This window comes from Carcharodon carcharias, chromosome 5 (genome assembly GCF_017639515.1).
Source record: "Carcharodon carcharias isolate sCarCar2 chromosome 5, sCarCar2.pri, whole genome shotgun sequence".
Classification (NCBI taxonomy): Eukaryota; Metazoa; Chordata; class Chondrichthyes; order Lamniformes; family Lamnidae; genus Carcharodon; species Carcharodon carcharias.
This window is the reverse complement of record NC_054471.1, coordinates 135,872,130-135,882,689: the sequence shown is the minus strand read 5'-3', so window position 1 is coordinate 135,882,689 and position 10,560 is coordinate 135,872,130.

Sequence of the window (10,560 nt, the reverse complement as noted above, 5' to 3'; positions counted from 1 at the left end):
GCCAAGGGATTTTTTTTTACATCCTTTGCAGCAGATGGAATGGTTCCATTTAATGCCTCAACTCAAAGAGAGAACCTCTAAAAAGACATGCCCTTTGTAGTACATTGAAGTTTCAGGGTAGATTAAGGTCAAAACCTTTGGAGACTCTATGCCACTGATGGGTCTTTGCATACTGTTGACAGCTTATCTGAAAATTGATAGTTAATTTCCTGTTTAAAAAAAATAATTTCAAAAAGGACCGAAAATTACAAGCTTGTACCCCTCCTTCAAACAAACCCAACAATAGCCATGTTGTGGGCAGAAAACTTCTCTTTATACTTTGCGAACTGTTGAACTGATATTCTAAATTTTCAAGCTGGATAATATAAAAGCAAAATACTGTTGTTGCCGGAAATCTGAAATAAAAACAGAAAATGCTGGAAAAACTCAGGTCTAGCAGCATCTGTGGAGTGAGAAACAGAGTTAAAGCTTCGACTCTGAATGGCTCTTCTTCAGAGCTAGATATTTTGATGAAAGGGTAAGAACAGATATTAAATGGGCGCTGTACTAATAGGAAATGCCTGTTTAAAAGTCTGGATTTAGCATGTGATTTTTAGGCTAATTCATAATAATTAAATGTGCACGTAAATGCAGAAATTGACATCTACGAGTCTAGTACTCAAGCGCTGATTAGTTGCAATTTTTCTGGAGTGGTATATGTACCCTCCTTGCACCCACTTCCAGTGCACTGGCTGGAAGAGAAGCAATGCTGAAGGATAGCTTGGGGATTGACAGGAAAGGTGCTCAGATGTGGCACTGAAGATCCTAGTGATGCCAGTTCTGATGAAAGGTCACAATCTGAATGTTAACTCTATTCCTCTCTCCAAAGGTGCTGCCAGATTTGCTAAGTATTCACAGTTTTTCTGCTTTTGTCCTGGAGAAGGAAGTGAGAGGAGCAGAGGTGCCCTGTCCATGCAGGGTTTGAGAGAGTGGGAAGGTGGGGTGAGGTGCAGGGAGTGGAGGAAGCCACAGCACTGGGAGGAGACTGTCCAGATGGTATCAATCAGGAACCCTGGCCTCATTACACTACTCCATGCTGCAAAAAATTAAATGACTTGATACAAACGGTCAAGGTGAGCTTCCATCTCACAAATGCACTTCTCAATAACTGCACAACCAGCATCCCAAGCTCAATATGTTTCACCCACCGTCTAACTATACAGTAACAATATATTCTTCACTATTGTATCCTACCCTCACATTAGACATACCGTACAGCTTCTCAAAAATGTGAAATGTCTCACACGAGAACACAAAACCACCTGTCAATACAGTCATTCACAAACCTCACTCCTCTTCCAGGTCAAGGTAGCCCATAACAGGCAATAGAAGGACCTGGCTGAGGGAGAACAAACCCTGGAGAAGCCTGACTAAGTTATTCTCACCGAATCATACCTTACAGACAATGTCCGAGACATTGCCATTACAATCCCTGGGTTTGTCCTGTCCCACCGTGAGGACAGGCCCAGCAGAGGTAGCAGCACAGTGGTATACAGTCAGGAGGGACTTGCCCTGGAAGTCCTCAACATCGACTCCGGAACCCATGAAGTCTCATGATATCATGAGCAAAGAAACTCCCTGGAGGTTACCACCTACTTCTGCCCCCTCCCCCCCTTCCCTTCCCCCAACTCAGCTGATAAATCAGACTCCTCCATGTTTTATACCACTTGGAAGATGTACTGAGGGTGGCAAGGGCAAAGTATATACTCTGGGTCAGTAAAGTGACAGAAGCGGTTGTCGACAGTGCTATCAAGCAACACTTACTCAGCAATAACTTGTTCACTGACACTCTGTTTGAGTACTGCCAGGGCCAGTCAGTTTTTGGCCTCATTGTAGCCTTGGTCCAAACATGGGCAAAAGAGCTGAACTCCAGAGGTGAGGGGAGAATGATTGCCCTTGACACCAAGGCAGCATTTTACCAAGTGTGCATCAAAGACCCCTAGTAAAACTGGAGCCAACGGGAATCAGGGGAAAAACTTTCCACTGGTTGGAGTCATACCTAGCACAAAGGAAGATGGTTGTAGTTGTTGGAGGCCAATTATCTCAGTCCTAGAACAGGAGTTCCTCAAGGCAGTATCCTAGACCAAACAATCTTCAACTGCTTTATCAATGAGCTTCCCTCCATCATATGTTTGTTGATGGTTGCACAATGTTCGGTACTATTCGTAACTCCTCAGATACTGAAGCCAGTCTTTGTCCATATGCAACAAGACCTGGAAAACAGTCAAGCTCGGGCTCATAAGTGGCAAGTAACATTTGCAAGTGCCAGGCAGTGACCATCTCCAACAAAAGATAATCTGAACATCTACCCTTGACATTCAATGGCATTACCATCGCTGTCTGTAAATCCCGCAGCATCAACATCCTGAAGGTCACCATTGACAAGAAACTGAACTGGACTAGCCAAGTAACTACTCGATTTACAAGAGCAATTCAGAGATTGGGAATTCTGTGGTGAGTAGCTCACTGCCTGACTCCTCAAAGCCTGTCCATCATCTATGAAGCACAAGTCAGGAATATGATGGAATACACTCCACTTGTCTGGATGAGTGTGGCTCCAACAACATTCAAGAAGCTCGACACCATCCAGGCCAAAGCAGCCTGCTTGATTGGCATCCTGTCCACTGCTTTAAACATTAACTTCCTCTGCCACTGATATACAGTGGCAGCAGTGTGTGCCATATACAAGATGCACTGCAGCAACTCATCAAGACTCTTTTGACAGCAACTCCCAAACCCCAAACTCTACCACCTCCAAGGACAATCACACACATGGGAACACCAGCACCTGCAAGTTTCCCTTCAAGCCACACACATCCTGACTTGGAATTCTATTGCCGTTCCTTCACTGTCACTGGGTTAAAATCCTGGAACTCCTGGAACAGTAACAGCAATGTGGGTGTACCTACACAACATGAACTGCAGTGGTTCAAGAAGGTGGCTCACCACCACCTTCTCAAGGGCAATTAAAGAATGGCAATAAATGCCTAGCTCAGCCTGTGATAGAATAATATTTTTAAAGGGTTCATATTTTCTGAAAGGCACTAACTAGACCAGGAATCTACCCTTAAAAATATAAATAGACTGATCTCATGAAATCTCATAAGTGCAGCTGTATGCAGTTTCAGTAAACACAAAACTTGTGGCCCTCTGTTCAGTGCTTGATTGGTAAATGTCCTCTATTATACCTTCTCCATATTTAGTATGCACCCCCTTGGTTACGTCATATCAGCAGCTAAGTTGAACTGACCAAATGTTAATAGCAAAAGCACCAACTTGCATTTATATAATGTCTTTAACATAGCAAAGCGTCCCAAGGTGCTGATCAAGTGCGATAACAATAAAAACGTTTTTGACATCAACAGGAGGTATCAGGACAGATGACCAAAGTCTTGGCCAAAGAGATATGTTTTAAGGAGAAAGAGAACCTATTGCCCTCATTGTTCATTCAGCAGGATTCCTGAACCCATCAAGCTCCAGATTACAGCTATTTGAATGTATAAGTTCATGCAGAGTGGTCTGATCACCTGATACAGAGAAATGAAGATTGCCACTGACAGTACATAGGGGGGTTAGGTCCAAAGGCAAGGTAGACCGTATTGGTATTCAGATGGCATATGAAGGTGAGTGGAAAGGAAATGAGGTAGAGGGTTTGAGGAGGGGAATTCTGCAGAGCACAACCAAAATGGTTGAAACCTCTGCTACTTTGGTGGGAGAAAAGGGAGGGTGAGGGAGGAAAATGAAGATTAAGCCAGAGCTGGAGGAGTTAAGGACTCATGATGGGGCTTAAGGGTGGAGAGAGTCACAAATACAAGGTGCAGCAAGGTCATGGAGGGGTTTGTAAATGAAGATGGGGTTTGAAATCACAGCATTGAGGAATAGATTGGCAAGATTTGGAGCACTGAGCAAGAAGGACTTAAGGATGCAGAATGTGGAATTTTGGACAAGTTGAATGTTACGAAGCTTGTTTGGCAGGGGGTTGTGTTGATGGAGGCATTAGCAAAATCATGTCAGGAGCTGATGAAAGCATAAATTAAAGTTTCAACTGCAATGTGAGTGAACTAGGGGGGGATGTGAAGAAAGAAGCATGTTATCTTGATTTTGGTCAGATTATGGAATTTGGATCTCAGTCTGGGTCAAGAATGGCACCAAGATTGCGGACTATCCAGTGCAACATGAGTGACTTGATAGACAACCAGCCTGACAGCACAGGGGTAGCCATAGACTCAAGGGAAGTGGCACAGCAGTAGAGCTGCATGTCAATATGATATCATGACAAATAAGGAGAAATAAATCAACCATAATGCAACATTGGGCTGTGTCAGAGGTTGTGTTTGAGAAGGATGAGAGACAATGGCTGCAGTAGGTCAGGTAGCAACGGAATCCATGGCAAAGGCAGCCATTGACAGACTGCAGATGAGCAATCATGGAGAATGAAAGCATAATTCACCACATTGCTGTGCAATAGCTAAGAAGGACCATTAAGATAATAATACACCATGATCGCAAACTAAGGCTAATGAATTGATCAGTAACTTTTCATTTTAGTATTTTATTTCTCTATTGTCCTCTAAGGAAAGAGTAGACCATACATACACTCCAGCTGAAAACACTAGATTATCTCATTACAAGTTCAAGCAATGGCAATGGAAGAGGATCTGTTAATTTGAAAATTATTTTTGATTAAAGTGCTGTACAATTTGGCTAATAGGACTTGCAGGCAGTTTTCACAATACAAAATAAAATCCAAGAGCTATTAAAATGCAATTACTCTGCAGGAGGCTGAAAGACGTCTGAGTAATTGGCCTGGACCTTGCAATGAGAGTGCCTTCAGAAGCATGAAGCTGTACTTCTGCCTACCGGTGTGCCCTTTCCATGATCCTAACCCTTGAGGAACCATCATCAAATGTTCAGGACATGCTCCCGTTGCTATCTGCACCATCCTCCTTCCTCTGGAGGATGAGGAGGTAGAGATATGCTGCTTTGGCTTTACAAGGCTAAGCCAGCCATTTGATGCCATTGGCAATTTCTATCACTGTAGGTGTGAGGCTGCTGGTTCTTTTGGGAACTGAGGCACAAACTATTAAGTGGTTCAATGGACTTGTTCTTTTTGGAAAGCCAGTCAAGGAGGACCCAGCTTTTATGGCATTGATAGGAGGAGGCCCACAATTGCAGGCCCAGCAGAATGAGGTAACTCTGGCAGTAAGTGCTATCCCGGGCAACCCATCTCCCACAGAGTGACTCAGGGTTGGAAGAATTTCAATGATCTCAACAAGTTAGCCATTCATAAAGGGGAAATCACAGCTTGAAATAATGTAATGTTAGAATCATGTTTAAGATCCTTCTTACTCTTTCCTTCCTCTGAAACTGTTCCTTTACTCACAGCCTCACAGCAGCATGCTTTCACATTCTCTAAAGGAGAAAATGCTCCACAAAGAGAATGAAGTACCATCTCAGTACTGGAAGGAATCAGCCAGCCACCTTAGGGTACACAACTATAGGCTTTAAGCTGATGTCAGGTCTTAAAGAAAAGAGTAGGAAGGCATAGAATTGTTTTCAATTACTTTTTTATATCATTGATGGGATATGTGTGAAATAATTTCTATAGGGTGGGACAAAACATGCAAGAGATGGTGGCAGAATGTTGTCCCTAATTGAAGTGGCAGTGTTGGTAGTTATGAAGGTGAGTTGCACATTGGCAAATGAATGAATTAAAATGGTTGCAAAAGAGGGCCTAAAGGTATCTGGAAACAGTACCGCCCACAGTGTGATGTAAAGAGACACATGACCTGAGGCTAGAGTCACTTGTTGACTGGACAGAGACCTGTGTAGAAACAAGCATGGAGTTAGCTCATAACTATGCACATATATATTTAGAGCAATCTGCATTATCAATAATCATTTAATGTTCAACCATACAAAATTAAGAACTTCTTCATGAAACCTACTGAATATACAATAGGGCCTGATTTTGAAGTTGGCATGGGTTTATTTAAGTGAATTTGTTCCTTATGAACTTCACCTGACAGCTAGCAAAGGGTTCTCCTGGATTATCTTTTCCAGAAGCGGGGACCTCAGCTGCCTGCTTACCTTAGCTGCTGCCCTTCTTCACCTTACCCTGCATACAGTAACACAGAATAAAGTCATTTTCAAAGAACAAAATTATGCAGCTGCAGCAGTTGATGGCAATGTGAGACTACCTCAGTCTGTACTGTTGCATCATCCCAAAATCATCAAGGCAAGTGGGCCTGCTAAATCAAGATAGTTTTCTTGATCATGCTGCAAACAGTAGAAAGAGCCTGGCCCTCATGATTTGCTATTGCTGATCGTGCAATCTGTTCTCTTCAAAGCACAATACAGCGAAACCCCCCAGTAGATTATTAATCATTATGCCCTGTGCTTTATGGATGAGGGTACTAAAAATGGTTAAACACACATCACCTGCAATAACGTTGAAACTTTTAGCAAGATTGATAGAAAACTAAAGGTTTAATGATTTTTTCCAGCAATGTTTCACCACATTAAAATCAAACACAAATTTTCTGCTGCTTTAAGAGGTGGGAGGGGTGGTGGTGGTTTGGGGTTGGGGTGGTTGTTGCATGGACACAGGAACAGGAGTGGGCACACTTTGGAAATAGCACTCCTGGATGCCTCTGGGATGTGCTGGAATTTTCAAAGTAAAGCTGTTAAACTTGAGGACAAAAAGGTGATTTTCAATTTGTAATTTGCCAAACTCTAACTATCTGGTGCAAATTAGGAAACAGCTGATGAGTTCAATGCAGGCAGAAATTAACAGATTTTTTTATAATGGAAAATTTGTGGAATGAGGGAATCCTGTGCTGCATTGTATGCATTACCTCTCCTTTGGCTGTTTGGCTATTTTTGTGCAAGGTGAGGCTGCTGGCCCTTCAAGGTGCTGTCTCCTCTCTCCTCTCTCAACAGGCTCCATCAAGGCTGTTGTGCCACACGTGCTCTGGAGGAGTTCCCACCTTCTGGAAACACTCAGCACCAGTATTGGGCACCAACCTCACCTATGGCCCAATTAGAACATTGCATTTGATGACTGCATTGCATAAGCAATGCAGCTACAGTGCAGGGTTGGGACTGGAAATTATCCAGATGTCGGTTCCCAAACCCAGATTGAAAATCAAGTCCCAGATAGCTAAAGGGAGACAAGAACTGCGGGATTTAGGAAGGAAGTGCTTTTCCACTGGCTTGTAGGATCCAGTTTACCTGCTTCGCCCACCGCTCATGATCAGAAATCTTACTGACTCTTCCAATCTCCACCGCCTCGCCCCTTCAATCTTGCCCTCTGGTCTCCAATCTGCCCTCTGATCCAGACACTAACCTTCCCCTAACACCAGCCTCCAATCTTCCCTCTGGCATCTAATCTTCCCCACTTCTGAACTTCTCTGGCCTTTCCGATCTTCTCTCCCTTGTCTCCATTCCACTCCCTGATTGCGACCTGCTGCTGAAAGCTCTCCTGCCTGACAGAGAACCTCTGATCTCAATCTGACTGGTTGCGGCCAAGAAATGGAGATTTAAAAAGTGGCAATCAGGTCCTGCTATTAAATTCCCAGAGGCACTGCAACTACAACCCATACCTAATTGTTTAATTGGGTCATCAAATCCTCTGCTACTCCTGTGACACTCCCTGCCAAAACCAGAAACTCACCGAACCACTTTCAAAAACACTCCACAGTACTCCCACAATCTTTTCAACAGCAGAAGTTAGTCTAAACCATCTTATCTACAATAAAAACAGAAAATGCTGGAAAATTTCAGCAGCACTGGCAGCATCTGTGGAAAGAGAAACAGAGTTAGTATTTCGAGTCCATATGACTCTTCTTCAGAGCTAAAGAGAAATACAAGTGTGATGGATTTTATACTGTTTAAGAGAAGATGGAGCAGGTGGAGAAAAATAAAAGGTCAGGGATAGGTGGGCTCAGGACAGATTGACAATGATATCTTGGACACAAGACAAAAGGAGTCTTAATGGTAGTGTTAAAGAGTAAAGAAGGTGCTGAACGTAGCATAAAGATAAGATAGGTAAGGCAAGGTGTTAATAGCAGAATAGAGGTTAGCACTCTATAGAAGCAGAGCATTGAAACAAGTGACAGATGACCGGGGGGTTGGGGAGGGGGGTGGTGGGTGGTGTTTGGGGGCAGGGGGTGGTTGTGGAAGGAGGGTGGTTGGAGAAAAAAGATAAAAAAAGGATTTAAAAAATAAGAAAAATAAAAAGAGAAAATGAATAAATAGATAAAATTAAAATGAAAATAAATTTTAAAAAATTGGACTAAGAAAGGGCTAAAGATGGAGGAGAGAGCTAATGGCCTAAAGTAGCTGAACTCAATGTTAAGTCTGAAAGGCTGTAAAGATGAGGAAGATGAGGTACTGTTCCTCCAGTTTGCGTTTGGCTTCATTGGAAGATTGCAAGTTGGATGGCTGGCCCCTTAAATAGTACAAGTGGGAGATACGTCATGCAGTTGAATGCATGTTCTTTTGTGAGTGGATAGCACATATTTTCAGTGAGCCTGCTTGATCCATGTTTCAAGAAGTGCATCAAATCAGCCATTTTAGCTGATTAGATGTCACAATCTGGCCTGTTAGGATTCTTCAGGTGCAGGGATAGCATAGCTGCACTAGTGCCCTTCCAAGCATGGGCTGCCATGTGGGTCACACCAAAAGCAGCTGGAAGCATGTTCATGCCATTCTGAGTGCCTGGGACTCCCATAGTGCTGGGTCCAGTAACATGATAGAGCAAAATTTCTATCCACCTATGTTTTCTATATGATACAACAAAGCATGTGCTACAAAGGATTCACCCAGACTTCCTCTTGGGTTCAGAAATCCTGCAGTCAGCACGAACCATGTGTTAAACTATAGCCTGTGAAACATTTAATACTGGGCAATATCACCAATCTATCTGTAATATTGATAAGATAGCCGAGCCTGCTCCAGGCATCAGTCTCCTAATATGGCAAGCAGGACAATACTCTACTGTTTAGATGCCTTTATTATTTAGCAGATGGTGCCAAGTACTGTGCCGCCTTTATTTTGAACATAACTATACCCTAAGTCTTTGTGATAAAGCCTGGCACTCAATACATCATATGACTATCTTTGCCTCGGTTGAGAAATTGAGAGAGACAATAAAGCTGGAATGGACTGGAAAGCTGCCAGAGTTCCAAACTGTTATTCTTCTCTATGCTACAGGAGTCTCAATATTGGTTGTGATAAAGATTTATATTACAAATGAGTGCACTATGCAATGATATCATTTGCATATGTGGTAACACAGTGAAAGAAACTAATTTAATTGTGAATTATGACTAGGTTTCTTGGTGGTCTAATATAATAAAGTAAATATGTCTAATTTCTGACAGTTTGGTATATGCTTGTCCATTTTGTATGTGTATGCCAATGTCAATTGTGCTGTGCATGTAAGCATGTTTATCACAGAATCACAGAAGGACGCCATTCATCCTAGGTTGGCTTTCTAAATGAACACTTCACCTAGTGCCACTACATTCTTCCTTTTCAGATAATAACCTAATTCTCTCTTGAATGGCTCAATTGAACCTACCTCTGCCAGACTCTCAGGCAGTGCATTTCAGACCTTAACCACACAGTGCATGAAAAAGTTTGAATGCTCTGGAACTCGAATCCCACCATGGCAGATGGTGGAATTTGAATTCAATAAAAATCTGGAATTAAAAGTCTAGTAATGACCATGAAACCATTGTTGATTGTCATAAAAACTAATCTGGTTCACTAATGTCCTTTGGGAAGAAAATCTGCCATCCTCACTTAGCCTGACTTACATGTGAATCCAGATCCACAGTAATGTGATTGATCCTTAAATACCCTCAGTTGTATCAAACCACTAAAAAGTCAATAAAAAGAAATGAAACCAGATGGACCACCTGGCATCGAACTAGGTATTAGAAACAACAATGGCAAACCCTGCCCTGGCGTATCTGCAAAGTCCTCCTTACTAACATCGGGGGGGGGGCTTGTGCCAAAACTAGGAGAGCTGTTTCACAGACTAGTCAAGCAACAGCCTCATGTAATCATACTCACGGAATCATACTTTAACGATAATGTCCCAGACACCGCCATCACCATCCCTGGCTGGGTATGCCCGGTCCCATTGGCAGGACAGACCCAGCAGAGGTGGTGGCACAGTGGTATACAGTCAGGAGGGAGTTACCCTAGCAGTCCTCGACATCGAATCTGGGCCCCATGAAGTCTCATTACAACAGGTCAAAGATGGGCAAGGTAATCTCCTACTGATTATCACGTATTGCCACCCCCACTCAGCTGATGAATCAGAACTGCTACATGTTGAACACCACTTGAAGGAAACACTGAGGGTGGCAAGGGCACTGAATGTTCTCTGGGCAGGGGGACTTCAATATCCATCAAGAGTGGCTCAGGAACACCACCACACACCGAGCTGGCCAATCCCAAAGGACAAAGCTGTAGGTGGTGAGAGGGGAAAAAAAATTGACCTCATCC